Source organism: Amphibalanus amphitrite, unplaced genomic scaffold (genome assembly GCF_019059575.1).
Source record: "Amphibalanus amphitrite isolate SeventyFive unplaced genomic scaffold, NRLGWU_Aamphi_draft 000928F_arrow, whole genome shotgun sequence".
In the NCBI taxonomy this organism is placed as follows: Eukaryota; Metazoa; Arthropoda; class Thecostraca; order Balanomorpha; family Balanidae; genus Amphibalanus; species Amphibalanus amphitrite.
In genome coordinates this window covers 130,270-157,185 of record NW_024882422.1, presented here as the reverse complement: position 1 = coordinate 157,185, position 26,916 = coordinate 130,270, and the positions used below count along the sequence as shown (strand labels likewise).

The window sequence follows — 26,916 nt, the reverse complement described above, 5'->3', positions numbered from 1 at the left end:
TTCGCGTTACGTGCGAGCTTGACAGTCTGTGCTGTGCGCGCAATATTCTCGGCCCTCGTCAACCTCCGGTCTAGCAGCATGATTTTCGCTCGTTTGTAAATTACCTAAGTACCTATAGGTAGCACCAATCAAGCAAAACTAACTTCTCGCTGAGTTTTGAGCTGCATGGGACGGTCTAATTCCGTCCCCGCCTACCGGTTTCCTTCCCCGTCTGTGCCGTGGATGGTCGCCAGCCGCATCAGCTGCTCATGCCTCGGGGCATTTATCGGCGTCTGGTGCCTGGCCGGCGCGGCCCGGACACTAGTCCGGCCGACCTGCCCAGTGGGCCCCCGGGGCATTGACCTACTGACCTCTCTCCCGCATGGGGCGATTCGCATTGACCAGATTCGGACGCAGATACATAAGTGAGTGATGGACAAATAACTTACAGCTACATCACTACAGCTATTACAGCAGCCTGGCATGAAAATTTTGCGATGGATTAGTACATATGAGCTTTTCCACCGCTGCATTGGCGTCTCAGTGCATCGCTTGCCTCAACCTCGGTCGTCTCCGGGCGTTTTGCAAAATGAAAAAAATAAAACTCTGGTAACACAAAGTAGCCTTGGGTAACACGACTCATTATGCATTGCTGCCTCAGTACAGGGCTCGCTTAACGCGTGCCCCGTGCGTCTATGGTTTGTTTTTTTCTCTAACGAGATGAGCAGAAGTACGCGTCACTTGGCAATATTATTCCATTAGTAGTCAAGTTCCGGTTGTCTCCGGCACACAGGGCAGCCTGACGCATTAAATGCTGCGTTTTCTGGCATGAGGCAGTAGCATAAAGGCCTCTCAATTGCACTGGCTCAGGACATGTTAGATTTTTCTCCGGCTATGCCAAGTGTTACCGGCTATTACTTAGAGTACGCCATGTTAGCACGCCACATGCCACATTTTTAGGTAACACAAGTTGGCTTGTTTGTCCGGTCGTTTTATCGGCATTGCCGGTTCTTCGTATTAAACGGCAGACTATGTAAAGAAAAGGCTGCACTATTTGCGACTTTTCCGTCGTTTATAGGCATCACAGCTGCGTTGTCGGCTCAGTGCGTAGCCAGTCTCTCCCCTGGTCGTCTCCGGTGCTGCGTTTTAGATGAACACGTGCAAAACTGCGTTTTCTGGAATTTATTAGCACGCATTTCACACTGCGTCGCCGTCTATGAATAACTTGTTTATGCTACGGTCGCACCCGAGTCCGGTGCTGCCGCCTTGTTAATGGCAAACCAGTAAAATACTGGTCAAATTTCAGTAGCATATTCAGCTAGCGCTGCGTTTGAGTCGAGCGCGCGTTCAAAGCGTTGTCGTCTCAGGGTCGAGCTAGCATAGGCTCCGGTCGACTCCGGTGCTGCCGCCTTGTTAATGGCAAACCAATAAAAGGGTCGAGCTAGCATAGGCTCCGGTCGACTCCGGTGCTGCCGCCTTGTTAATGGCAAACCAATAAAATACGTACTACTGGTCAAATTTCCGTAACACATTTCACAGCTGCGTTGTCGGCTTAGTGCAGTCTCGGCTCCGGTCGTCTCCGGTGCAGCCGTCGGAGAAATTAGTACGTAGGTATCTCCCGGCCGTTTCCATAGCCCAATGCGTAATACCTCGTTAGAAGCACATAGGATAATTTGCACTCGATATCTTAAATATCTCAAACAAATTATTAAAGTAATGAAATGTCCAGTAAAGCATAGCATCTCTCAAATCCAGTAACTCATCAGCTCAGGATATATAGCTCGCTTATGCTCCCGTCGTTCCCGGTACTGCCGAATGCCGGCTGCAATACCAGAGCTATGTTTGAGCCCCCAGACAGAGTTATCTCTCAAACTACATGCATTATCCGGGTGTGTCACTTGACGGTTTTTGCGTCACGCCTCTAGCAATGCAATCGTTGTCTTCGTATACGAAGACAACGTTACGAAGGCAATGCTATACGGAGCTGCTTTCCGCTTATGTCTTACCCCAGTAATACCGACTTAAACCTGCTGAGTCAAACTGGCTTTTATCTTAAGTTTGATAACAATTGTCTCAATGATGTTGTCGTCTCAATGCAGAGCTTGATTATGAGCCGGTCGTCTCCGGTATCGCCTGCTCATGGCCTTGCATAGTCCGGTCGTCTCCGGTATCGCCTGCTCATGGCCTTTGCATAGTCCGGTCGTCTCCGGTATTGCCTGCTTATGGCCTTGCATAGTCCGGTCGTCTCCATTATCGCCTGCTCATGGCCTTGCATAGTCCGGTCGTCTCCGGTATCGCCTGCTCATAGCCTTGCATGGTCCGGTCGTCTCCGGTATTGCCTGCTCATGGCCTTGCATAGTCCGGTCGTCTCCGGTATCGCCTGCTTATGGCCTTGCATAGTCTGGTCGTCTCCATTATCGCCTGCTCATGGCCTTGCATAGTCCGGTCGTCTCCGGTATCACCCAAGCCTGTGTCAAATGCGCATTACTGGTCAATCATCGGAAACTTATGGCCTTGCACCTATGGCCTTGCACCTAAATCGGTCGTCTCCGATGTCGCCGATGCTTATGGCCTTGTAAATATGTAAAGTCCGGTCGTCTCCGGTATGGTCTGCTTATGGCTTTGCACCTAGTCCGGTCGTCTTAATATCGACTGGCTTATGACCTTGCATAGTCAACGCTGTTGCATAACGCATTATACCGCTCCGCTTAGGGCATAATTGCAAGGCAAAGCGGAACAAGCGAACGTGTCGGTGATAAGCGTTTCCACTGTCTCCTGCGGCGCCAGACACAACAGGTCGCCCTGTTCATCGGCGGCAACGATATCGCACGCAGGGTATTCCAGCAGCTTGAGCTCCTCTGCAGCAGGTTGAGGAGCTCTGCATGGCTGTAATTGCTATATGAGCTGAATCAGTTATATAGTTCGCGTATACCCCGTCATGCTCAGAGACAATCTTCGGAACGCTCGCGCTTTTACCCCCGGGCCTGTTTCTCTGGGGCGGGATGGTGTCCACCCTTCGAAGATATAGGGCGAAGGGCTCTGGAAGCGTTCTTACCTACCCTTGTTGAATTTAAGATTGGGCACAGGCAATGAGCTAGCAGAGGAACATGACAGTGAGCAGTGTGTGCTACTTTCGTGAGGTGTGTTGCAGTGCGCATGATGTGGAACATATGATGTGAGCATGATTTCTGTCTTTTTCATGCCTGCCACGAGTCCGCCTGATCGACACACCCAAAGCCTCGGCGTCAACACGCAGCAGCCGGCCTGACAAGCACACCTCGTCCAGCGTCGCTCCGCAGAGCACAAGGGGCACCCTCAGGGGCTGCACAGCGCCCAGAAGCAACTCCGTCGCCGCTATGCCCCGACGTTCTCCAGTCCCTGCACTGGCTGACGCAGTAGCATCTCTGAGGACTGCTCAGTGCCCAGCTACACTCGTCCGCTACACCAGCAGCCCCTGCCGATACCATCGCGATCAGCACAAAGCAGCTGCACGGGATAGTCGTCGGGATGTTTCAGGCAGCCAGTCGCGGCCGCTGCACCAGCTGTCATCCCCGTCCCATCTACGCAGCACACGTCGTCGGGGCAATCTCTAGGTCTCGAGTAGCCGGCGCAGTTCCGAAGGAGACGAACACCCAGGTAATACCTCAGGTTCAGCGACATGCCTTTAAAATTAGATATAAAAAATAACAATTACAATGTGTGTCCGCGGACATCAATTTTAGTGTATCAGCTATCAGATACAACATCGAGAGCCACCGTTTTGTCAATCTTGACAACTGGTTTTGTACCTCTGATCCTCGCTATGAGGAGTCTGCAGTGTCGGCACCTTCAGCGTTGTGGGTGGTCTTCTGCAGCCAAGCCATCCATACGCGTCATCCAGACATTCGCAGTCAGTAGTTTTTGTCCGATATACGGGTGGTTACTTGAGCCCATCCTGAGAATGTCGCTCACACATGCAAGTTAGCTTTCTCTCAGCTCCCGGCATGGGGCTCTCCTGGAGGGAATATGACAAGTGGTTAACACGCGCTAGTGAGCTCCCTCCACACCTGTACAGTGTACAAAGTGGGGCGAATCTGATGCTATTTCGCCAATCTGGCTCAACTCCACTGGCCGCGGCATCACCACTCACCAGCGTATATCAGCAAGGTAGGAGCTGGGGCGTTCGGGGTGCGGAGTTCTCAACTCCTGTGTTTCCGGTGGATGCACGCACGGTCGCTGCCACTACAGCCACTCCTGGCGTGTCTGCCGCGGAAACCACGGCGCTCTCCGCTGCCCCCGCCGCAACGCCATTCGCAGCCAGCGGCCGGTCACCCCTCACGCCGCCCTACTCGCTCCTCGGGAATAGCAGACTACCCGCTGGCAGAGTGCCCGCCATCAGCGTGCCACATGTCGTTCTTCGTGAGCTTCTTAGTAGCTATAACTTATTTCTTGCGCCCTATGTTGGTGTAAGACTTCGAAAACTGCTTCATAATTGGATGTTTGGGGGCTGCTCTCAGTAGCAAGCGGCCAAATCTATTTTCATTCGTGTGATCCGTCGCCCATTATAGTGGATGCATATGTCAATTGCGATAGACGCGCGGGTCGCATTGCCGGTCCCAAGGCCCTAAATACAAGGTTGCACGGACTTATTTCTACTAAACCTACCAGAATATAGTTTCACGGTTGATTATTTAAATAATTATTCAATCAAAATTTATTTATTATTATCTCGTAATCATTAATAAGCAATTTTATAAATCAACTTTCAATTTGCTTGCCTTTTACTAGCAAAATAACTTTTCTAGTATTGGGTCAACATAGTGGTGTAGCAGTAGGAACCACATCTGGCAAAACCCCAATGCCTACATACAGCAGAAAAACAGCCACCAGGTGTCGCCACAGTCGCCACTTGGTCGCCACACAGATGTCGCGCGCGTCGCCAATCGCCACACTACCGATTTCCATAAGGACGCATATGTACGGATATGTATAGGAAAGTCGCCCTTAAGGATTACGCTTACATCCCTTGCTTATGAGGTCGGCGGTTGGAAATTGGGAGGGGCTCAGCTATTTTCGACCACGGATATGCCTTTATCACATGATGAGGAACATGCTGATAAGCGTTTTATGCGTCATAACAGCACAAAAGTATTTTTAATCATTTTTCAAAAATAGCCATTCTGCCGTATCTTTCAGTGCAAGGTGCCGTCGGTCATCCCCGACGTGACGTCACGCAGGGAATTTGCCAGATTTTCCTACTAGACTTCGACACCCCCTGGCCGGTCCTGCTTCCTCAAGCAGTCAATGGATAAGAAAGTTTTTCCCGAGCAGACTTATTCCCGAAAACGCCGGGGATGTAACACTTTAACCGCTACCTCTCCCTTCCGGAGGCCGATCTGTTAATGAATTTATCCCCACCTTATAAGTTAGAACACAGACACTTAGAAATAGCGACCCCCAAATATAGCTGACTCATAGACAATCCTCTCGGACGGATGGTTTCTGTGCTGATATTTTTTTCAAAGACGGCATTCATGACGTCTCTGAATTCGCTTCAGCGCATGTGCAGCGAGCTCCACGTTCCTTTTTGCTCTAGCAAGGCAAAGGAGCCCTACCGTATCCTCACATTCCCACGTAAAGAATGTTTTACATTCCAAGTTCTTAATGAGTACTGTAGATACATCAGCATGAGTGCGTCCATCGGGCAGAAAGTGAAGCTCCAGTGTGATCACCGGGGTAGGACGGTTTAGGCTCGCTATTAACGCTTAAAAATCTCCCCTATCGCGACGTTCAAATCTTACATTCGTTTCATAACTTGCGTGCGTGGGTGGATCGGCCTTGGGAGTGTTTTCCTACGCCGAATGTATGATCTGCACCAAGGCACGTTCCGTCCGTACCATCGCATGGCGGTCAGAAAGACAGCACGTTTGGATCTCAGGGCATGGCCGATGATGTTGGTCCTTTTTTGCCCAGGCCATGGGACTGGGGCTACCACGTCCCCGTAATCCATAGAAGTGTTCATGGCAGTGGCGCTGGCTCCTGCTACGACACGAGCCTATCACGCTGTCTGAAAGGAGCAGAACTTTCCTCGGGAGTCGGCTTCTGACAGCCTGTTTCTAGTCAGCGTCACAAATGTTGACAACCTTTGGCCAAGCAGAGTTTTGCGTACTGCAATGCTTTTGCTAGAGCTGGGACAGCTATGTAACGCTCGCCGGCAAGTCACCATGTTTCGTTCAAATTGCTCAACGTTCCATGCCATTTTCACGCTGTTTTTTTGCCCCTCTCCGTCGCGGCGAAATGGTCCGTTGCGGGCTACAGGAACATACTGGTGCACTTGCAGTGCCATAGAGTCCTGGCCACGACGCAGTTGTAGTATTCCGTGCTTCTTCCCGTGCTCTCTTTCCGGTGCGTGTTAGTCGCCATGCTCCACTGAGCGTTGGTCGTCGTGCCAGTTTGGCCAGAGGATTCATGTAAGTGATTCTCCTGGCTCTCTTGCTGTGCACTGGTCCGAAAGGAAAGGTTGCCAGTTCCGCCAGCCGAACTTTCTCTTTGCACTGTTCAGCCGTGCGCTGGTCCAAGATTGGTGCCAGTTTCGCCGGCCGATTTTTCATTGCACTGCTCAGTCGTACGCTGGTCCAAGAAAGGTGCCAGTCTCGCCGCTACACTGCTCAGCCGTGCGCTGGTTCAAGATTGGTGCCAGTTACGCCGGCCGATTTTTCGTTGCACTGCTCAGCCGTGCGCTGGTCCAAGATTGGTGCCAGTTTCGCCGGCCGATTTTTTATTGCACTGCTCAGCCGTACGCTGGTCCAAGAAAGGTGCCAGTCTCGCCGCTACACTGCTCAGCCGTGCGCTGGTCCAAGATTGGTGCCAGTTACGCCGGCCGATTTTTCGTTGTAATGCTCAGCCGTGCGCTGGTCCAAGATTGGTGCCAGTTACGCCGCTACACCGCTCATGCAGCTGCGCGCTGGTCCAAGTTTGGTGCCAGTTACGCCAGCCGAAATTCGCGACACGAATGTTCTGTAGTCCCTGTTCTGCTGATCTCCCCCGTGCTATAGCAGCGCATTACTCTCAACGTAATGTAACTCGCTGGGACTTCCGTGTATGCAGCAGATGTAGTTTTGCTAATTTGCAAGCACGCTGCGTGTGTTGCGGACCATGTGCTGGTGTTGAAGCGAGCTGCGTCTCACGCGCTCCTCAGTTACCGTTTGCGGCTATTGTATGTTGTGTGCCGGACATGCGCCGGGTGAATGCATTTGTTTTACTTTTATGCAAATTTTTATCTGCACTTAATTTTGCTAAGCTTACCTGCCTACGCATCGTTCTCGGGTTCGTGGGGGTAATGGGCTTTTCCTCACCCAAAGGCATTGTTGGAGTGCACAATACATAGACCCATAATCACAACAACGCCTTTGCGAGCTCGAACGAAGCGTAGAAATGTAACATTATAAGTCAACTGATAATGTTTTTTCTCCGCGGTGAGGGCGAGCGCCGCCCATGTGATTGCGTCATACCGCCCGCTCGTCAGGTCCGCATGACCCGAGCCCGGGTCATTCGCGCTCGCAGCGCCGCCGAGAGCAGTCAGCCACTGAGCCGTGGGCTGAGCGCGGCGCTTCCTGCTTTTCGCCATCCACCTCCCCTCCGCCACCGACGCGACTGTATTTTATCATTCGTGTAATTGTGCAGCTTCGCGTACATGCTTGATGCGTGGTGCAATGTACATACCCTCGTCTTCGGCTATGTATTGTGGGCTTTTCCTCACCCAAAGGCATTGTTGGAGTGCACAATACTAGACCCATAATCACAACAACGCCTTTGCGAGCTCGAACGAAGCGTAGAAAAAACATTATCAGTTGACTTATAATGTTATTTTTATCACGTCCCACGACCCACTATAACTAGTTCAACTCAACATCGCGAATAAGTGCTGAATGTTCAGTCCAATCAAGGCATTTAGGATACTTAGGACACTTGAGACTATTGACTGTGTGTAATGTGTATCCATAAAGTTGATGTAGCGCAAGGTTAATGCAACTGAATAAGGACCCCAGTAATATGTGAACTGGTTCCCCATTGGCGGTTACACCTGTGTATTTCCATCTTTTGTAAGTACCTATCATTATTCAGGCAATGTGTAGGTATGGGTACTATTATAGTGATGTCAGGTGCAGATAATAGGGGTACCGATACCAAACCAAATACCAACTAAAAACGTAGTTGTCACCTGACAAGCAATGCACCAGACAACGGCTTGTTTAAAAAGTATCAGTTGGTAAATATACCAAGAGATGATTAGCTATAATACACAAGACTTGTCAATTTGGTTTACAGTGTAGAATAGTGGTTACTTTAAAATATTGTCATGCTGATCTTTTTATAGTCACCGTTATTATATCATTTTATTATAGTCTTATTTATAGACTATAGTCACCGTGATGCTGATGTTCCACACCCACAGCTTATTGACCTATAAGCAATAGGGCAGACATGTGCATGGATCCGAGAGCTGGATCTATGATCTCAGTGGATCTCTCGACAAAATAGAGGGGTTGGATCTATGATCCGAGAGGATCTCTCGACAAAATTCAGGGGTTGGATCTATGATCCGAATGGATCTCTCGACAAAATTTAGGGGTCGGATCTATTATCTCTGTGGATCCAGCGGGCAAAAATTTGTGGAGGACCTATGATCTGTATGGATCTCCCGACAACATGTAGCCAATGAAACCCTTATCCTACATAATTGTACACCTTACAGTGCAATACAATTAAGAATTGTCACTTGTGGACATGGTTAAGACCAGTTGTAATCATTAGGTATAGTATCATCATTAAATTTGAATTAAATCAACAACATTTGTAATACATTTAAAATAAACCAAGAACATGCACATTGCACATTGCTACTTTTTGTGACCAATTGTAACTTTTCATGACAGCACTGATGACAATCTTATCAACAAGCTACAGCCACTTTAATTCTATGAAGAAACAGTACAGACAGATGCAGTGGCAGCGGGGCACTGCAGATTTTCATTTTGGTCCCATTCTTTCCATGCAACACCAGTAGGGCTAATGTTAACCCTCGCACGACCAGGCCATTTCTCATAACACGAACGACCAGGGGGGGGGGGGGTTGTTACGACCCCCCCTGGCGTTTCGAAACGGAAGGTCGTAGAGCTTAGCGGAAAAAACCAACGGATTGCTCTCAACGAGATCTCGCGATTGGTGGTATATTTTTTGGTCCTAGGTCAACATTTGACCTACTTATGACCGGTCAAAGGTCAAATTTTCCGAAAAAAACAAACTTTTTCAACTTTCCGCGGCGATTGCGGCAAAACGGTGGGAGATATCGACTTGAAACCTTCACTATCGTGTTCCTTGATCAATTCTCTATCGTTTGGTATGTATTTCGTTTCCCTAGCTCTAAAAATGGCGCGTTGGGAGCGCCGGAAGTCGGCAAGGTCACAGTCGGCGGCAGAAATTCGAAAAATCAAAATTTAAATTTTTGAAATCTGATTGTAATTTTGGATTTGGGAGGTCCATTTGCTCCCTATAGAAGCTAATATTGCTGCATATTCCCACTGAGGTGACAAGAATTAGCAAAATAGTGGTTCGGGCGCTTTTCAAAAATAGTACCGGACGCTGTTCCTCTTGTGACGTCATAGCTCCGTGACCTGACCTGACCCGGTCAATTTTCTTGCACCACACGATAGCCAATGCTTGCCCCAACATGCATGGGAAGTTTCATCATGATCCATCAAACAATGTGGGTATCACCGGCAGAAAACCTAGGGATTCGGCGCACACGTTTGGTAACTGTCGGCCGGAGGCTGTACCTCTTATGACGTCATAACTCCGTGACCTGACATGACCCGATCAATTTTTTTTTCGGCAAAAGATGCGCAAAGGTTGCCCCAGATGGTATTGAAAATTTCAGCCCGCTGCGACACACACTGGTCGGAAACGCCCTCACGAGAGGCCACGGGCGATTCCGGAGTTTCGGATTATTTTTTATATAGATCGATTTGAAATTGATCAAATTATTATACTTAGGCCAAAAAAACTAATCCGGGTGACCAGAAATAACTGAAATCAGCCCCCGAAGATGGGGTATCCCAGAACTCGGAAACTGACGCGGAGCAAAAGGTGTCTTTAGCCGGATATTCAGAGTCTTATTGCTGATAGACACCAAATTGAAATCCCACATATTATGCATCAAAATGTTCGTTATGAAGTTGCCGACTGGTCAGTGCAAAATTTTTGGTATACTTTTTCCCTAACTAAGATGACTGTAGCTTTTTTATGAAGGCTCTCCTACAGTGATTCTGGAATATAACTGCAAAGTTTAGGTAAGGAAACAACAGGTAGTCCCATCTAGTTCCACTCTGATTTTTTGTGAGATGAAGCAGGATTTAAATTCACACCGGGGCAACATAAAAGCTAACTGCGCATATTTGCGCAAAATTTGCAGGAGCCGCTCTTCCTACCCAACTACCGCCCGCCCCGCCCCAGTTTCGGCACGGCCGCCGCGCCCGGCTTACGCTGACCTGTGTGGCCTGCACGCATCCATGCGTAGTTGACTGGTCATTGAAAACAGATGCGCTTGAGTTTATGAATTTTGTGAAAAGCGCGTTTTATGTATGCATTTATATATGTATTGACATCAAAAGCCTTCCACATATTGCGTGACGATTACGGCTTGCATTTAGAGAGCCTTGCTATTGACAACCATCACTCGGCTGAAGAAAGTGGAAATTGAAACCTTCGTGAATATAAGACGCTGCAAATATAGGACACCTGTCACTGACGTCGGGTTACCTTGGGCCGTCTTTTTACATTAGATCACAATTCCGGTATTCCCTGGCCGGACCGATTGGTTTTCTATATTGACCGGGGATGGTTGGTACAACTCCCTCGCCGTTTCGCCTCTAATTGAGCTAGAGCCTCGCGGAAAAAACAAGCTCGTGTGCCGTTATAAGACGCAACAATTAGGTACTACCCGATTTTAAGGTCTTAGGTCAGCCAGTGACTTCTTAGGTCAGGTAAGTGCCACAAGACACGGGCTCGGTTTTAGGTTAATTACTTTGCCAAAAATGGTCGCACTGCCGCGATTTTGGCATCATCGTGTCTGTCTAGCTCAGGCGCGTTGAATGCTATACTTGGTGTTCGGGTGAAGTCAACTTAAGGTGTTAACCTCGGGTCAAGGTCAGGTCGGAGCCCCTCAGGTCACGAAAATGGTTGAAGGAGGTCATATCGCATATCATTCGATTCGGCAGGTCTTCCTGAGTCCAATGGTGGCTTTCCCGACTCTCTAGCTCCATCTGATCAGGAGTTATTGACGAAAAACTTATATGGCCTTAGTGACGTCATAAATGACGTCACGCAAAGTCAACAATGCTAAAGTGAAGCACTGGACCTTGCAAGGAGTGCATGAAACCATTCCCGGTCCCCGAATAGCAGCTCCCAATTTCCCTTGTTGACTTAAAGTGGTGCTAGATGCTGTATTATGCTCAATTATGACGTCATAACTTAACAGATTCACGTCATATATTTAGTGCTTGACATCCAAATGATAGCTTACATGTGTCAGAGAAGGTATGCAAAGTTTTATGAAGTTTGCTTCACTAGTTGTGGAATAACAAGCAAAAAACTTTTGCGGAAAGGCCGCTGGCCTCTCGCTGGAGCGTTTCCGACCAGTGTGCGACAAGCCGTTTAGCGTGCACTTCGAAAAAAACCTCAGGGGGGGGGGGGGGGTTGATACAACCCCCCCCCTAGGCGTTCTAGGGTTTAAATGCCAAAATCTATGGGGGGCACTGTACCCTGGTGCCACCCTTCCCCCCCCTGTTCCGCCGCCTATGGACAGATGTTAGGAAATCAAACCTGGAGGCTTGAAGCCAGATAGGTCAGTTTTGTTAAAAAATAATCCAGCAATCCACTTCTGCCAGGTATGAAATCCCAATCCAGAATGTTCGTATGAGCTATTAGTATGTGCAACACAATTTCGATTTAGTAAGAATAGCAACCAACCTCTAATACTTTCCTAATAAAATTACAAGTTCAAAAATGGCATCAACTTCTTCAGATTACCTACTTATGGCATCGTGCCACGTGTGGTGCCATGCTGTGCTTTCGTTATGAGAGAGCCTCCAAAAAAAAAAGACAAACGAAATTCACAGCTCACGTTTTGGTTATATGTTTTATTACGTCATTATCGTTTGACCAATGAAAAATCTTAATTTGACTAAAACATAAAAGATTCCCCGTAATAGGCCCTTCAAACTAATGACGTAAGGTATTGTGATTCTTTTGACAAGTGAATAAAATAAAGATGCAAGGCGCACAGTGTCATGTAATACCGTTTCAGCTTACGTTTACGTCATTAAATTCAACGCTACAAAGATGATATTCACAAACAATCGTATCGTAGACGTAAAATTATGTGAGGCAGAAAAAATGAACATTCTTTTGAAAAAAAAATCCAGACTTTTGAATTTCCAGTTTTATTTTTTAGTTATTTTCATTATACTCGAAGGTAGAACGCTTAGCTCATTTGTTATTTGAATTGACGTCACGAGGTCTATTTAGATACTGAATAATCAGTTTACGGTAAATATCCAAGGCCATTACAATTGATATTTCGCTTCCGATCGCTTCCGCGGGCTGTTGAATATTTTTATACTCTTGTTTATATCTCAGTTTACTTTATTAAATATTTCTTTCAATAGATTGAAATACCTTTACCTAACCAAGCCACATGTGTCAGTATCATCTTTTATTGTTTATCAATCAATTGTGTTAGCTGGAAACTGGAAAGCCTCATGGTTGTCTAATGCAAGATTGTCTTATCAATATCATCATGTAGATTCTAACATGAATTGTGATGTGGTAGGTACCTAGTAATGTATTGTTCATTAGTCATTACTTTGACTTACCTCTATGTTAATTGTTAATGCAAACTTTTCTGTTGGTATGTGAACAATTTTCATGTCACTCAATTCTCTCAAGTTGTGACTGTCATGAGCCTCCTTTATGTTGTATTCTGTGTAATGTAACTGGATGCCTTTACTAATATGGCCTTTGTATAAGATTGTTTGTTTCTAACCATACTTAGGTATTCACAACTTCTTATGAAAGAAAGTTGTTAACATTTTGAGCACCTATGAGCTATGATCCCAATGGATCTCACGACAAAATTGGGGAGCCAGATCTATGATCCGAGTGGATCTAGCGACAAAATTGAAGGGTCAGATCTATGATCCCAGTAGATCTCTCGACAAAATTGAGGGGTTGGATCTATGATCTGAATGGATCTCGGATCGGGATCCATGGGATCGGATCTCAGATCCATTTTTCCGGATCCAAGCACATGTCTGCAATAGGGACGGGAGCTCTTCTGAAAACGATTCTGAATGAAAGCGATTCTGAATCTAACGTTGTAGGTATTTGTTGATGTTGCTGACGCCAACTTCACTGGCATGATAGCTCAAAAAAGCATACTCAGCATCGCCAAAAGTGAGGGGAGTCGACCCCCCCGTTCTGACGAGTGGGGGGGGGGGGTTGCGACCCCCGCGACCCCCCGTCGGCGACACCCCTGCAACTGGGGGTTATGAGTAGTGCGGCAGCCAACGCCCCAATATAAAGCGATTATTACTTACTTTCTTACTTCCTCGGCGGCAGCTTCGTGGACGAACGGGACCCGAAGCACCGCGCCCATGCCGTCTCAGCATCCCCGTCCCGCTTATGTCCGCCGGCGTTCTCCTGGAGATGGTCCCACACGCCAGCTGACACGCCAGCCCTCCGGTCGCTCCTGAGCGGCAAGAGCGCCGCGCCCATCCTCCCTCCAGCCCTCTTCCATGCATCCTTTCGACCTCTGTGCTTCCGTGGCTCTCGAGTTATTACTGTTGCTCTAATGTGTGATCGCAATAAGACGTTATTTATAGTCACCGTGGTTGCAGCCACCAATAGCAAACCGTTCCAACTAGGAGCCAAAAAGTCGGGCGCTCAGGAGGGTTCGAACCGGTCTTCGCCCTCCGGTCAGTTCACGACACGAGCGTTCGTCCACTGAGCTACCGATAATGGTCCCTATCGGCACAAAACAAAATGTTATTGTCCATTGACCCGCTGACCGCCAATGACAGTTTTGTGAGATTTGATCGCGTTTGACCGCAGAGACTGGACCCTGGTCTCGGCAGCTCAGTGGATAGGTTCACGCTAGCGCCGTAGGGTGCCCGGTTGGAGAAGCCCGGTTCAAACCGTCCCAGGTGCGCGGCTTATTTTTTGTTCCTAGTTGGAACGCTTTGCTATTGGTGGCTGCGACCATACATTAGAGGAACAGTAAGATTTGCTTCCTTAAAGTTGGGGCGTTGGCTGACGCGCTATCCAAAAACCCCAGTTCCCACGTCTCTGGATGATTGCTGTGCGAAATAATAGACACCAATGAGCTCAACCAAGGCCTTAGTACTTATCTGTTATAAACAATGCGGCTCCGCAACTCGATGCACGTGTGATATAAATTATACCTATCGACTGTCCCAAAGCCACGTTAAAGTGTGTCGTAATGTGCATGGCAAGTATGATGATAGGCGCTGTCTTGGGCATAGGGCATTTTAACAATTGCTTTAGCGTAATTGTTAGGTAGAATAATTGGCGTCTTGAGAAGTTCACTACACTCGCTCAGCCGCGCGATGGTCCATGCTCCCACCCCGCCTCACTCCCCAGCCCTCGCCATCCGCCGCGTTGCGCCGACCCGAGCCATGCCTCCGGGCTCGACCCTCACCTCTGCGCTGACGTCACAGGCGGCCCAAATCACCTTCCAGCCACCGACCCAGACCGGTGTCATACGGTGTGGGTAGGCTGTGCCGCTTGACAAGTAAGTGAAGCGGCACAGTCTACCGGTACCAGGCGGCTGCTGCCAATGCTGAGCCATAGCAGACCGGTGGATAAAGAATTGTAGAACATCAATCTGCCCCCGAGTGTACCAGGGTGCTATCCGTTACGGATGCGGAGCGGTTGCGCACGAACTGGAATACGGAACGCCCGCCACTGATGTCCCCAGATGCCGTAAAGAGCGTGCTTTTACATTTCAAAGTAAGAATTAGAACAGATTTATCACCACTGCTCCTCTCTACGTGGCACGTCAGTTGATATCTGCCTAGTGCCTACCTACCTTTATGAAATGTGAAGGATATAACCAGACAGCTTTAATCCTGTCCATGGCGTAAAATCTAAAGCACAGCGCGCCCATATATGGATGCCACTCATATCGAGATCGGTCCGCCCGTCTCGACACCAGGTCCGAAAGGCTTGGACAAATACCACGCATGCTGCCGAACAGGCTCCGTGAAAATGTCCGCGGGACTCCGTGTGAACGACAATGACGGTGTTCTACCTATTTACCGAGCACTCGCCCATAAACTCGCTCAGTGTTTATTAAATTCACTACAATGGTGCAATACAGCTAAGCCAACGGCTTCAGTTTCTAACTCCTTTTGGAGGTGCAACATCTGCAGTGCTCCTGCGACACGTGTCGCGCAACGCATGCGCTGTCTATGTGAACGCAACTGCACAATACCTACACATAGGCGCACTTGTCTGGCGAGCCACTCCTTCACTTGTCACCGCTGCTCTCTTTTACGGCCTTGCCGCTGCTGCTTTCTCCTGTGGGTGAATATGTCGCTTGCTCTTCGTAGGCGTTGCGCTTATTACTCGGCCTGTGCGCCAGCGTCTCGAGCAGCAGCAGCAGCAGCGCGACGCCGGCGCCGGCGAGCAGCACCTCCAGCACTGGCCAGCACTCGGAGAGGCCGAGCGGCGACCACTGGGAGCGCGGCCGCGCCTCCAGGTCACAGCGCCGCAGGCCGCGCAGCAGCCGCTCGGGCAGTCGGCGCCGCCTCAGCCGGTCCAGCACACCCGTCTCCATGAGTCGCAGCAGGGCGGCGTCGAAGGCGCGCTTCTCAGCCAGACCGTGGCGGAACGGTAGCCCTCCCCAGTGCATGGACAGGTGCTGCGGGAAGGGGCAAACGGAAGGGCACTCGTTCCACGAGCACATCTGTAGGATATCCACTGATGACAGGAAGAAGGCGAACTTGCGCTCGGTCGCCCTGGTCACCCACTCTGAAAGGCTGATGTTCAGCGACTGTGACATGGACGATCTGAAGTCCATGCCGGGCTGGGGGAAGTTCTGCAGCGCGTTTTCCGCTGCCGAGCGAGAAAGCACGGCCCACTCCCAGTCCTCCAGCCGGGTGACGTCGTCCGGCTGCGCGAACGGCATGCGCGCCCGCTCCATGGTCACCTGCGACAGCAGGTCGGCCGTGTAGAACTGGAACGACAGCATGCCGACGCCGAGCACCGCGGCAGCAGCCACGCACTGCGAGAGCCGGCCGGAGCGCAGCGGCTCACAGCGGGTGCAGAACGAGCCGAGCGCCAGCAGGCAGACTGTGGAGAGGCGCGAGACGGCGGCGCCGCTGGGCCGCAGCGCCAGGTACCCGCCGGCGGCGGCCAGCAGCAGCAGGCAGACGGCCAGCGCGCGCAGTGGGACGCTCTCCAAACTACTGCCGAACGACGGCGACGACTCTGGCTCCGGAGTTCTCACGAACATTCGATTCGCATATTGGATGACGAGTATCGAAAAGTGCACAATCCGATGCCTTTCCCATGTCGAGCTGAAAAAGTTGGTGGCAAAATCAACCGAACCATTCTCAAATAGCTGGAAGAAGTTGTCCAAATGGTTGGTAGTGATGATAATCTCGTTCATGCGGAATCCCATGGCTTCCTGAAGAACGTCGAATATGTCTGTCGCTAAAGCGTCACTGGAATGCACAGACGGTGGGTTCGGGTAGAAAAAGAGGAAATTGGCGACTCTGTATGTTTTGTTGACGACTCGGTGGTCCCTCCAGCCGGCCGGAGGTGGCGCCGGCAGCGGCAGCGGGCTCAGCCGGCCGGCCCGGCAGTGGCCGACGGTGGTCACCAGCGCACACTGGTCGGAAACGCTCCAGCGAGAGGCCAGCGGCCTTTCCGCAAAAGTTTTTTGCTTGTTATTCCACAACTAGTGAAGCAAACTTCATAAAACTTTGCATACCTTCTCTGTAATATGTAAGCTATCATTTGGATGTCAAGCACTAAATATATGACGTGAATCTGTTAAGTTATTACGTCATAATTGAGTATAATACAGGATCTAGCACCACTTTAAGTCAACAAGGGAAGTTGGGAGCTGCTATTCGGGCACCGGGAATGGTTTCATGCACTCCTTGCAAGGTCCAGTGCTTAACTTTAGCATTGTCGACTTTGCGTGACGTCATTTATGACGTCACTAAGGCCATGTAAGTTGTTCGTCAATAACTCCTGATCAGATGGAGCTAGAGAGTCGGGAAAGCCACCATTGGACTCAGGAAGACCTGCCGAATCGAATGATATGCGATATGACCTCCTTCAACCATTTTCGTGACCTGAGGGGCTCCGACCTGACCTTGACCCGAGGTTGATGATGCAACCCCCCTAAGGTTTTTCGCGAATAACTCGCGTAAAAAGCGGCCGATCGCGACGAAACTTTCAGTACCCTTGCATTGATCAATTTTACACCTACCCTGAAAATTTCATGACCCTGACCCCAATGACCTTTGACCTGTGACCTCTTTTCCGTGACCATGTTTGGCCGAAATCGCGATTCGGCGTATATCGGCTCGCATTAGCCGCGCGTTTGCAAGCTTTTCGTGGTTTCAAACGTTCAAACATGTGATTTGATGTTGCTCCCATACATTAGGATGGGTGTCAAGGTCACCTGAAGGTCAGGTCATTGACCTTTGGTGACCTCGGGTGACCTGGTTTCACTTTTTCGAGTTTTACATGTTTCTAGGCTAGTTTTTGAGCTGAATTCTAATTTAGCAACCATTTGAACATTTACGAAGTAGTTTTGGCGCCTTCGTATAATGTTACGAAGCTGTCAGAGGCGGTTGACACGTATTACGAATACCCGTCACAACCCCTACCGGTTGACCTGACCTGACCTGACCCGACCTGGTCTAAATGCTTAAAGACATCATCTCTGATCAAAACTAATACGATATTCGTGATCAGCACCCCGGAAAACCACATAGCAGCCACAATTTACAACTTTCTAACAGGTCCCGATTTTCCCGGTTTTCGGGTCATTGACCTGACCTGGAAGGTCACCGATGACCTAGGACCTTAAAGTTGGGTATCATCGGCTTCCTCTTGTGACGGGCAACACGCTCGTTTTTTCCGCGAGGCTCTAGCTCGATCAGGGGCCAAACGCGAGGGGGGTCGTACCACCCCTCCCCCTTGTGCCGTCGAAGGACGCAAAATGGCCTGTGCCGGCGAGGGTTAAGTTGACTTCACCCGAACACCAAGTATAGCATTCAACGCGCCTGAGCTAGACAAACACGATTATGCCAAAATCGCGGCAGTGCGACCATTTTTGGCAAAGTAATTAACCTAAAACCGAGCCCGTGCCTTGTGGCACTTACCTGACCTAAGAGGTCACTGGCTGACCTAAGACCTAAAAATCGGGTAGTACCTAATTTTTGCGTCTTATAACGGCACACAAGCTTGTTTTTTTCCGCGAGGCTCTAGCTCAATTAGTGGCGAAACGGCGAGGGAGTTGTACCAACCCTCCCCGGTCAATGTAGAAAACCAATCGGTCCGGCCAGGGTTAAATACCGGAATTGTATCTAATGTAAAAAGACGGCCCAAGGTAACCCGACGTCAGTAACATGTGTCCTATATTTGCAGCGTCTTATATTCACGAAGGTTTCAATTTCCACTTTCTTCAGCCGAGTGATGGTTGTCAATAGCAAGGCTCTCTGAATGCAAGCCGTAATCGCCACGCAATATGTGGAAGGCTTTTGATGTCAATACATACATAAATGCATGCATACATAAAACGCGCTTTTCACAAAATTCATAAACTCAAGCGCATCTGTTTTTAATGACCAGTCAACTACGCATGGATGCGTGCAGGCCACACAGGTCAGCGTAAGCCGGGCGCGGCGGCCGAGCCGAAACTGGGGCGGGGCGGGCGGTAGTTGGGTAGGAAGAGCGGCTCCTGCAAATTTTGCGCAAATATGCGCAGTTAGCTTTTATGTTGCCCTGGTATAGATTTAAATCCTACTTCATCTCACAAAAAATCAGAGTGGAACTAGATGGGACTACCTGTTGTTTCCTTACCTAAACTTTGCAGTTATATTCCAGAATCACTGTAGGAGAGCCTTCATGAAAAAGCTATAGTACATCTTAGTTAGGGAAAAAGTATACCAAAAATTTTGCACTGACCAGTCGGCAACTTCATATCGAACATTTTGATGCATAATATGTGGGATTTCAATTTGGTGTCTATCAGCAATAAGACTCTGAATATCCGGCTCAAGAAACCTCTTGCTCCGCGTCAGTTTCCGAGTTCTGGGATACCCCATCTTGGGGGGCTGATTACAGCTATTTTTGGTCACCCGGATTAGTTTTTTTGGCCTAAGTATAATAATTTGATCAATTTCAAATCGATCTATATAAAAAATAATCCGAAACTCCGGAATCGCCCGTGGCCTCTCGTGAGGGCGTTTCCGACCAGTGTGCAGCGGCCCGGAGTCGGCGTGGTGCGTCACGCGCAGCAGGCGGCCCGAGTCGGGCTGCAGCAGCTCGGCGCCGCTCAGCCGGCCGGCCAGCCGCTGCAGCCGGTCCAGCGGCACCGGACTGGGCGGCAGCAGCAGCAGCGGCCGCACCGGCGCCGCCCGCTCGGGCGCCGCCAGCTGGATGGTGCCGCCGCCGCCGCCGCTGCCGCCGGCCGGGGAGCGGCGCGCGAACACGGCCCGTCCGGAGAGCTGCAGCAGCAGCGCCGGAAGCAGCCAGACGGGGTCGGGCGGCTGCCAGAGCAGCTCGGCGGCCGGCCAGCCGTGGGTGGCCGCCAGCTGGCCGGCGCAGCTCGCCACATCCGCCGCAGACAGCGCCATCGGGGGACGCCGGTCACGTCCAGCCGAGGTCTGAACACATCTCCTCGGTCCGTGATGAGCGAGGACAGCACTGTGTCCGCCACACCGCGAACAGAGAGAACCCCCACCGCCCGGCTCCACCGTCGGTCGGTCGCGACGTCAAGGGCCGACGAAGCGCGAGCTCAATGTGTCGGCCACGCCGGCCGTCACAGGGGCCGCACTTGTGGCTATAACTCAGCTCCTCGCCATGCCACAGCGCACCGGCTGGAACCGACGTCCTGTGCAGCATGAATGCAAGGAGGAAATCAATTTGTTTGCCAAGGTTGCAGGAGTTGGCTCGAAATGACTTGGACGGCGCTGCGATGCATTTCGATGATTAGTTGGTCAGGGCCTGTGACAGAGGCAACGGCGTCTTTTTAGCTCTCGCCGAAAACACGTGACCAGACGACAGCTAAACAATGAATCAGTCAACGAACAAGCTACGAGTACTGTCAAATTGTCTACGATGTTGGTAGCTGCGTCACATGCAGGTTAATTTATAATAAACTACCTACACGCGATTTTACATGTTGGTGCATTACATGTGTTTTAGGGTAATTGATTTTTTCAGCAGTTTTGGTGACATGGAGCTGTAAATTGAGCTTTTGGTGACATTAGCCTGTCTGGCGGGATGATCATCATTAGGATTGCGGCGGCCGAGCGAACGTCGCCGCTCAGCATTGTGGCACACGTCTCAAGTGTCCTAAGTATCCTAAATGCCTTGATTGGACTGAACATTCAGCACTTATTCGCGATGTTGAGTTGAACTAGTTATAGTGAGACGTGATAAGAATAACTGACTATTGACTGTGTGTAATGTGTAGCCATAAAGTTGATGTAGCGCAAGGTTAATGCAACTGAATGAGCACCCTGCAGTAATATGTGAACCGGTTCCCCATGGGCGGTTACACCCGTGTATTTCCATCTTTTGGAAGTACAGCCCACCGCTAAAGTAATGTAGGGTTTTACCAATCTCAACGGTTGGCTTTGACTGGCGATTGTTTAATGCGGAGTGATTGAAAAGAAGATGTCAATAGCTAAAGTTGCAGCTGCAAGGGTGACGATACATATAAGTTACATTCAAAGTTTCATTGTAGTCTGGTTAATCGTTCCTAAGCTTCAGAAGCAGAACATACCCATGACTGAAACCGCACATTACTTCTGCTGTGGACTGTACCTATCATTATTCAGGCAATGTGTACATAGGCGGCGGAACGGGGAGGGCACCGGGGCACCGTGCCCCCTTTTGATTTTGACATTTTAACGCTCGCCCGTATAGGGGGGGGGGGTCGAACGGATCCCCCTCTGTTTCTCGCGAATAACTCGCGCAAAAAGCGGTTGATCGCGACGAAACTTTCAGTGCCCTCGTGTTAATCAATTTTACACCTACCCTGAAAATTTCATGACGCGACCCCCCGTCGGCGACGCCCCTGCAACTGGGGGTTATGAGTAGTGCGGCAGCCAACGCCCCAATATAAAGCGATTATTACTGTTGCTCTAATGTGTGATCGCAATAAGACGTTATTTATACCTAGTCACCGTGGTCGCAGCCACCAATAGCAAATCGTTCCAACTAGGAGCCAAAAAGTCGGGCACTCAGGAGGGTTCGAATCGCTCTTCCCCCGCCGGTCAGTTAAGAGCGTTCATCCACTGCGCTACCTATGAGCGTTCATCCACTGCGCTACCGAGCTATGAGCGTTCATCCACTGCGCTACCGAGAATGGTCCTTGTCGGCACAAAACAAAATGGCATTGACCGCCAATGACAGTATTGTGACATTTGATCGCATTTGACCGCAGCGACTGCCGACCGGTCTCGGCAGCTCAGTGGATGCACGCTTAGCGTCGTATGGTGCCCGGTTGGAGAAGCCTGGTTCAAACCGTCCCAGGTGCGCGGCTTATTTTTTGTTCCTAGTTGGAACGGTTTGCTATTGGTGACTGCGACCACACATTAGAGAAACAGTAAGATTTGCTTAAAGTTGGGGCGTTGGCTGACGCGCTATTCAAAAACCCCAGTTCACACGTCTCTGGATGATTGCTGTGCGAAATAATAGACACCAATGAGCTCAATCAAGGCCTTCGTACTTATGTTATAAACAATGTGGCTCTGCAACTCGATGCACGTGTGATATAAATTATATCGACTGTCCCAATACCACGTTAAAGTGTGTCGTAGGAAATGTGCATGGCAAGTATATAGTATATGGCAAGTATATCGTAGGTAATGTGCATAGCAAGATGATAGGCGCCTGTCTTGGGAATAGGGCATTTTATATAACAACTGCTTTAGCGTAATTGTTAGGTAGAATAATTGGTGTCTTGAGACGCAAAAGTTAACCCTCGCCCGTAAACGGCGATCTGCCACCTTCGCCCATGCAGGGGGGGGGGTTGGTGCGACCCCCCCTTGGCGTTTGAAAACGGAGCGTCGTAGAGCTTAGCGGAAAAGACCAACGGATTGCTCTCGCCGAGGTCTCGCGATTGGTGGTATATTTTTTGGTCCTAGGTCAACATTTGACCTACTTTTGACCGGTCAAAGGTCAAATTTTCGGAAAAATAGACTTTTTTCAACTTTCGGCGACGATTGCGGCAAAACGGTGGGAGATATCGGCTTGAAACCTTCACTATCGTGTTCCTTGATCAATTCTCTATCGTTTTGTATGTATTTCGTTTCCCTAGCTCTAAAAATGGCGCGTTGGGAGCGCCGGAAGTCGGCAAGGTCACAGTCGGCGGCAGAAATTCGAAAAATAAAATTTTAAATTTTTGAAATCTGATTGTATTTTTGGATTTGGGAGGTCCATTTGCTCCCTATAGAAGCTAATATTGCTCCATATTCCCATTGAGGTGACAAGAATTAGCAAAATAGTGGTTCGGGCGCTTTTCAAAAATAGTACCGGACGCTGTTCCTCTTGTGACGTCATAGCTCCGTGACCTCACCTGACCCGGTCAAGTTTCTTATACTATATGATAGCCAATACTTGCCCCAACATGCATGGGAAGTTTCATCACGATCCATCAACCGATGTCCGTACCTACCACCGGCAGGAAACCTCGGGCGTTGGCACTCAGTTTGTGAAAATCCGGCCGGAGGCTGTTCCCTTTGTGACGTCATAACTCCGTGACCTGACATGACCCGGTCAAATTTTTTTCATCAAAAGATGCGCAAGGTTTGCCCCATAAGGTACCAAAAATTTGGCGGCGCTGCGCGCCGCCGTTTTTGCACTATTTCCGAAAAGCCTCAGGGGGGGGGGGGGGGGGCGGGTTGCACCAACCCCCCCTACATGGGCGAGGTTTAACTACACTCGCTCAGCCGCGCGATGGTCCATGCTCCCACCCCGCCTCACTCCCCAGCCCTCGCCAGCCGCCGCACCGCGCCGACCCGAGCCATGCCTCCGGGCTCGGCCCTCACCGCTGCGCTGACGTCACAGGCGACCCACATCGCCTTCTAGCCACCGACCCAGACCGGTGTCATACGGTGTGGGTAGGCTGTGCCGCTTGACAAGTAAGTGAAGCGGCACAGTCTACCGGTACCAGGCGGCTGCTGCCAATGCTGAGCCATAGCAGACCGGTGGATAAAGAATTGTAGAACATCAATCTGCCCCCGAGTGTACCAGGGTGCTATCCGTTAGGGATGCGGAACGGCTGCGCACGAACTGGAATACGGAACGCCAGCCACTGACGTTCCCAGATGCCGTAAAGGGCATGCTTTTACATTTCAAAGTAAGAATTAGGAGAACAACTTTATCACCACTGCTCCTCTCTACGTGGCACGTCAGTTGATATCTGCCTAGTGCCTACCTACCTTTACGAAATGTGAAGGATATAACCAGACAGCTTTAATCCTGTCCATGGCGTAAAATCTAAAGCACAGCGCGCCCATATATGGATGCCACTCATATCGAGATCGGTCCGCCCGTCTCGACACCAGGTCCGAAAGGCTTGGACAAATACCACGCATGCTGCCGAACAGGCTCCGTGAAGATGTCCGCGGGACTCCGTGTGAACGACAATGACGGTGTTCTACCTATTTACCGAGCACTCGCCCATAAACTCGCTCAGTGTTTATTAAATTCACTACAATGGTGCAATACAGCTAAGCCAACGGCTTCAGTTTCTAACTCCTTTTGGAGGTGCAACATCTGCAGTGCTCCTGCGACACGTGTCGCGCAACGCATGCGCTGTCTATGTAAACGCAACTGCACAATACCTACATATAGGCGCACTTATCTGGCGAGCCACTCCTTCATTTGTCACCGCTGCTCTCTTTTACGGCCTTGCCGCTGCTGCTTTCTCCTGTGGGTGAATGTGTCGCTTGTTCTTCGTAGGCGTTGCGCTTATTACTCAGCCTGTGCGCCATCGTCTCGAGCAGCAGCAGCAGCAGCGCGACGCCGGCGCCGGTGAGCAGCACCTCCAGCACGGGCCTGCACTCGGAGAGGCCGAGCGGCGACCAGTGGGAGCGCGGCCGCGCCTCCAGGTCACAGCGCCGCAGGCCGCGCAGCAGCCGCTCGGGCAGTCGGCGCCGCCTCAGCCGGTCCAGCACACCCGTCTCGATGAGTCGCAGCAGGGCGGCGTCGAAGGCGCGCCTCTCGACCAGACCGTGGCGGAACGGCAGGCCTCCCCAGTGCCGCCCCAGACTCTGCGGGAAGGCGCAGACGGGAGGACAGCCGTTCCACGAGCACATCTGCAGGATATCCACCGACGACAGGAAGAAGGCGAACTTGCGCTCGGTGGCCCTGGACACCCACTCCGAAGCGCTGATGCTCAGAGACTGCGACATCGACGAGCTGAAGTCCATGCCGGGCTGGGGATGGTTTTGCAGCATGTCTTCCGCGATCGAGCGTGGAACGACGGACCACTGCCAGTCCTCCAGTCGGGTGACGTCGTCCGGCTGCGCGAACGGCATGCGCGCCCGCTCCATGGTCACCTGCGACAGCAGGTCGGCCGTGTAGAACTGGAACGACAGCATGCCGACGCCGAGCACCGCGGCAGCAGCCACGCACTGCGAGAGCCGGCCGGAGCGCAGCGGCTCACAGCGGGTGCAGAACGAGCCGAGCGCCAGCAGGCAGACTGTGGAGAGGCGCGAGATGGCGGCGCCGCTGGGCCGCAGCGCCAGGTGTCCGCCGGCGGCGGCCAGCAGCAGCAGGCCGACGGCCAGCGCGCGCAGGCGAGCGCTCTCCAGGCTGCCGCTGAACGACGGCGACGACTGCCGCTCCGGAGTTCTCACGAACATTTTATTTGTGTACTGGATGATCGGTATTGAAAGGTGCACGGCCCGATGCCTTTCCCAAGTCCAGCCAAAATAGTTGGTGGCTAAATCAACCGAACCATTCTCAAATAGCTTGAAGAAGTGGAGCATATAGTTGTTGGTGATGACAGTCTCGTTCATGCGGAATCCCATGGCATCCTGAAGAAGGTCGAAGATGTCTCTCACTAAAGCGTCACTGGAGTACACAGACGGTGGGTTCGGGTAAAACCAGAGGAAATTGACGACTCTGTAGGTTTTGTTGACGACTCGGAGGTCCCTCAAGCCGGCCGGAGGTGGCGCCGGCAGCGGCAGCGGGCTCACCCGGCCGGCCCGGCAGTTGCCGACGGTGGTCACCAGCGGCCCGGAGTCGGCGTACTGGGCCACGCGCAGCAGCCGGCCCGAGTCGGGCTGCAGCAGCTCGGCGCCGCTCAGCCGGCCGGCCAGCCGCTGCAGCCGGTCCAGCGGCACCGGACTGGGTGGCAGCAGCAACAGCGGCCGCGCCGGCGCCGCCCGCTCGGGCGCCGCCAGCTGGATGGTGCCGCCGCCGCCGCCGGCGCGGGCCGGGGAGCGGCGCGCGAACACGGCCCGTCCGGAGAGCTGCAGCAGCAGCGCCGGAAGCAGCCAGACGGGGTCGGGCGGCTGCCAGAGCAGCTCGGCGGCCGGCCAGCCGTGCGCGGCCGCCAGCTGGCCGGCGCACCGCGCCACATCCGCCGCAGACAGCGCCATCAGAGGACGCCGGTCACGTCCAGCCGAGGTCTGAACACATCTCCTCGGTCCGTGATGAGCGAGGACAGCACTGTGTCCGCCACACCGCAAACAGAGAGAACCCCCACCGCCCGGCTCCACCGTCGGTCGCGACGTCAAGGGCCGACGAAGCGCGAGCTCAATGTGTCGGCCACGCCGGCCGTCACAGGGGCCGCACTTGTGGCTATAACTCAGCTCCTCGCCATGCCACAGCGCACCGGCTGGAACCGACGTCCTGTGCAGCATGAATGCAAGGAGGAAATCACACATATTCCAAATTCCGGGATGGGTGGACTTTAGCGTATTTCGACTTTCGGTGGACTTGAAAACTACGCATGCTGGGAGGATGACTTTTAGATGGCAGCACACGTCAGGTAGGTAGCAAGAAAATATCAACTGGCCGCTGTCCTATGGCGGTTAGTTTTGATGTGGTAGCCGGTCGAATTTGGGTGCAAAAAAGCGTTTCGGTGGACTGTACTTTTAGGTGGACATATTTTTTTGTCTTGAGATAACGGTATAAGTGGACATTTTTTTTTGCTTTGAAATGTAGTGCATAGGTGGACGTACATTTTTGTTTTTAAATTGCACTTTAAGTTGGCATATTTTTTTACGTGCTTTATTACAAGCGAGCCAGCGGAGCGAGCGAAGCAAGCTTTCGTAGAATGGCGGAAAATTCTGAGTATGAGCAACTTGGCAATGTATTTCAATGCGTCAACGACCAACGTTGAAGTGTACTACACGTGCGCACGTGGAGGGTGCCGCTTCCAGATCTCAGGAACGGCTGGACCGATTGTGCTCAGATTTGATACACCGATAGCGACCGGTTGGCAGGGTGCCGTGCAAAAGTCAGTTGGAATACCCCCACTCAGTTTCGCACTTGCAGGGCTCATCCTTTTGCTCGCTCGCGTATCGCCCCGAAAGGCGTCTTACTGGTGTAGGCGCGGTCCCGCTCGGCGTTTTCACGCCCCCCCCCCAGGTTTTCGCTGACATCTCAAAA

General features: G+C 51.2%; 1 protein-coding gene across 1 annotated transcript in view; it reads left to right on the top strand.

The window, feature by feature from the left end:
• The window catches only part of LOC122368157 (protein O-glucosyltransferase 2-like), a 146,127-nt gene that overhangs the window by 10,058 nt on the left and 109,153 nt on the right, over nucleotides 1-26,916 (top strand). The gene's annotated exons all lie outside the window — the stretch shown is intronic.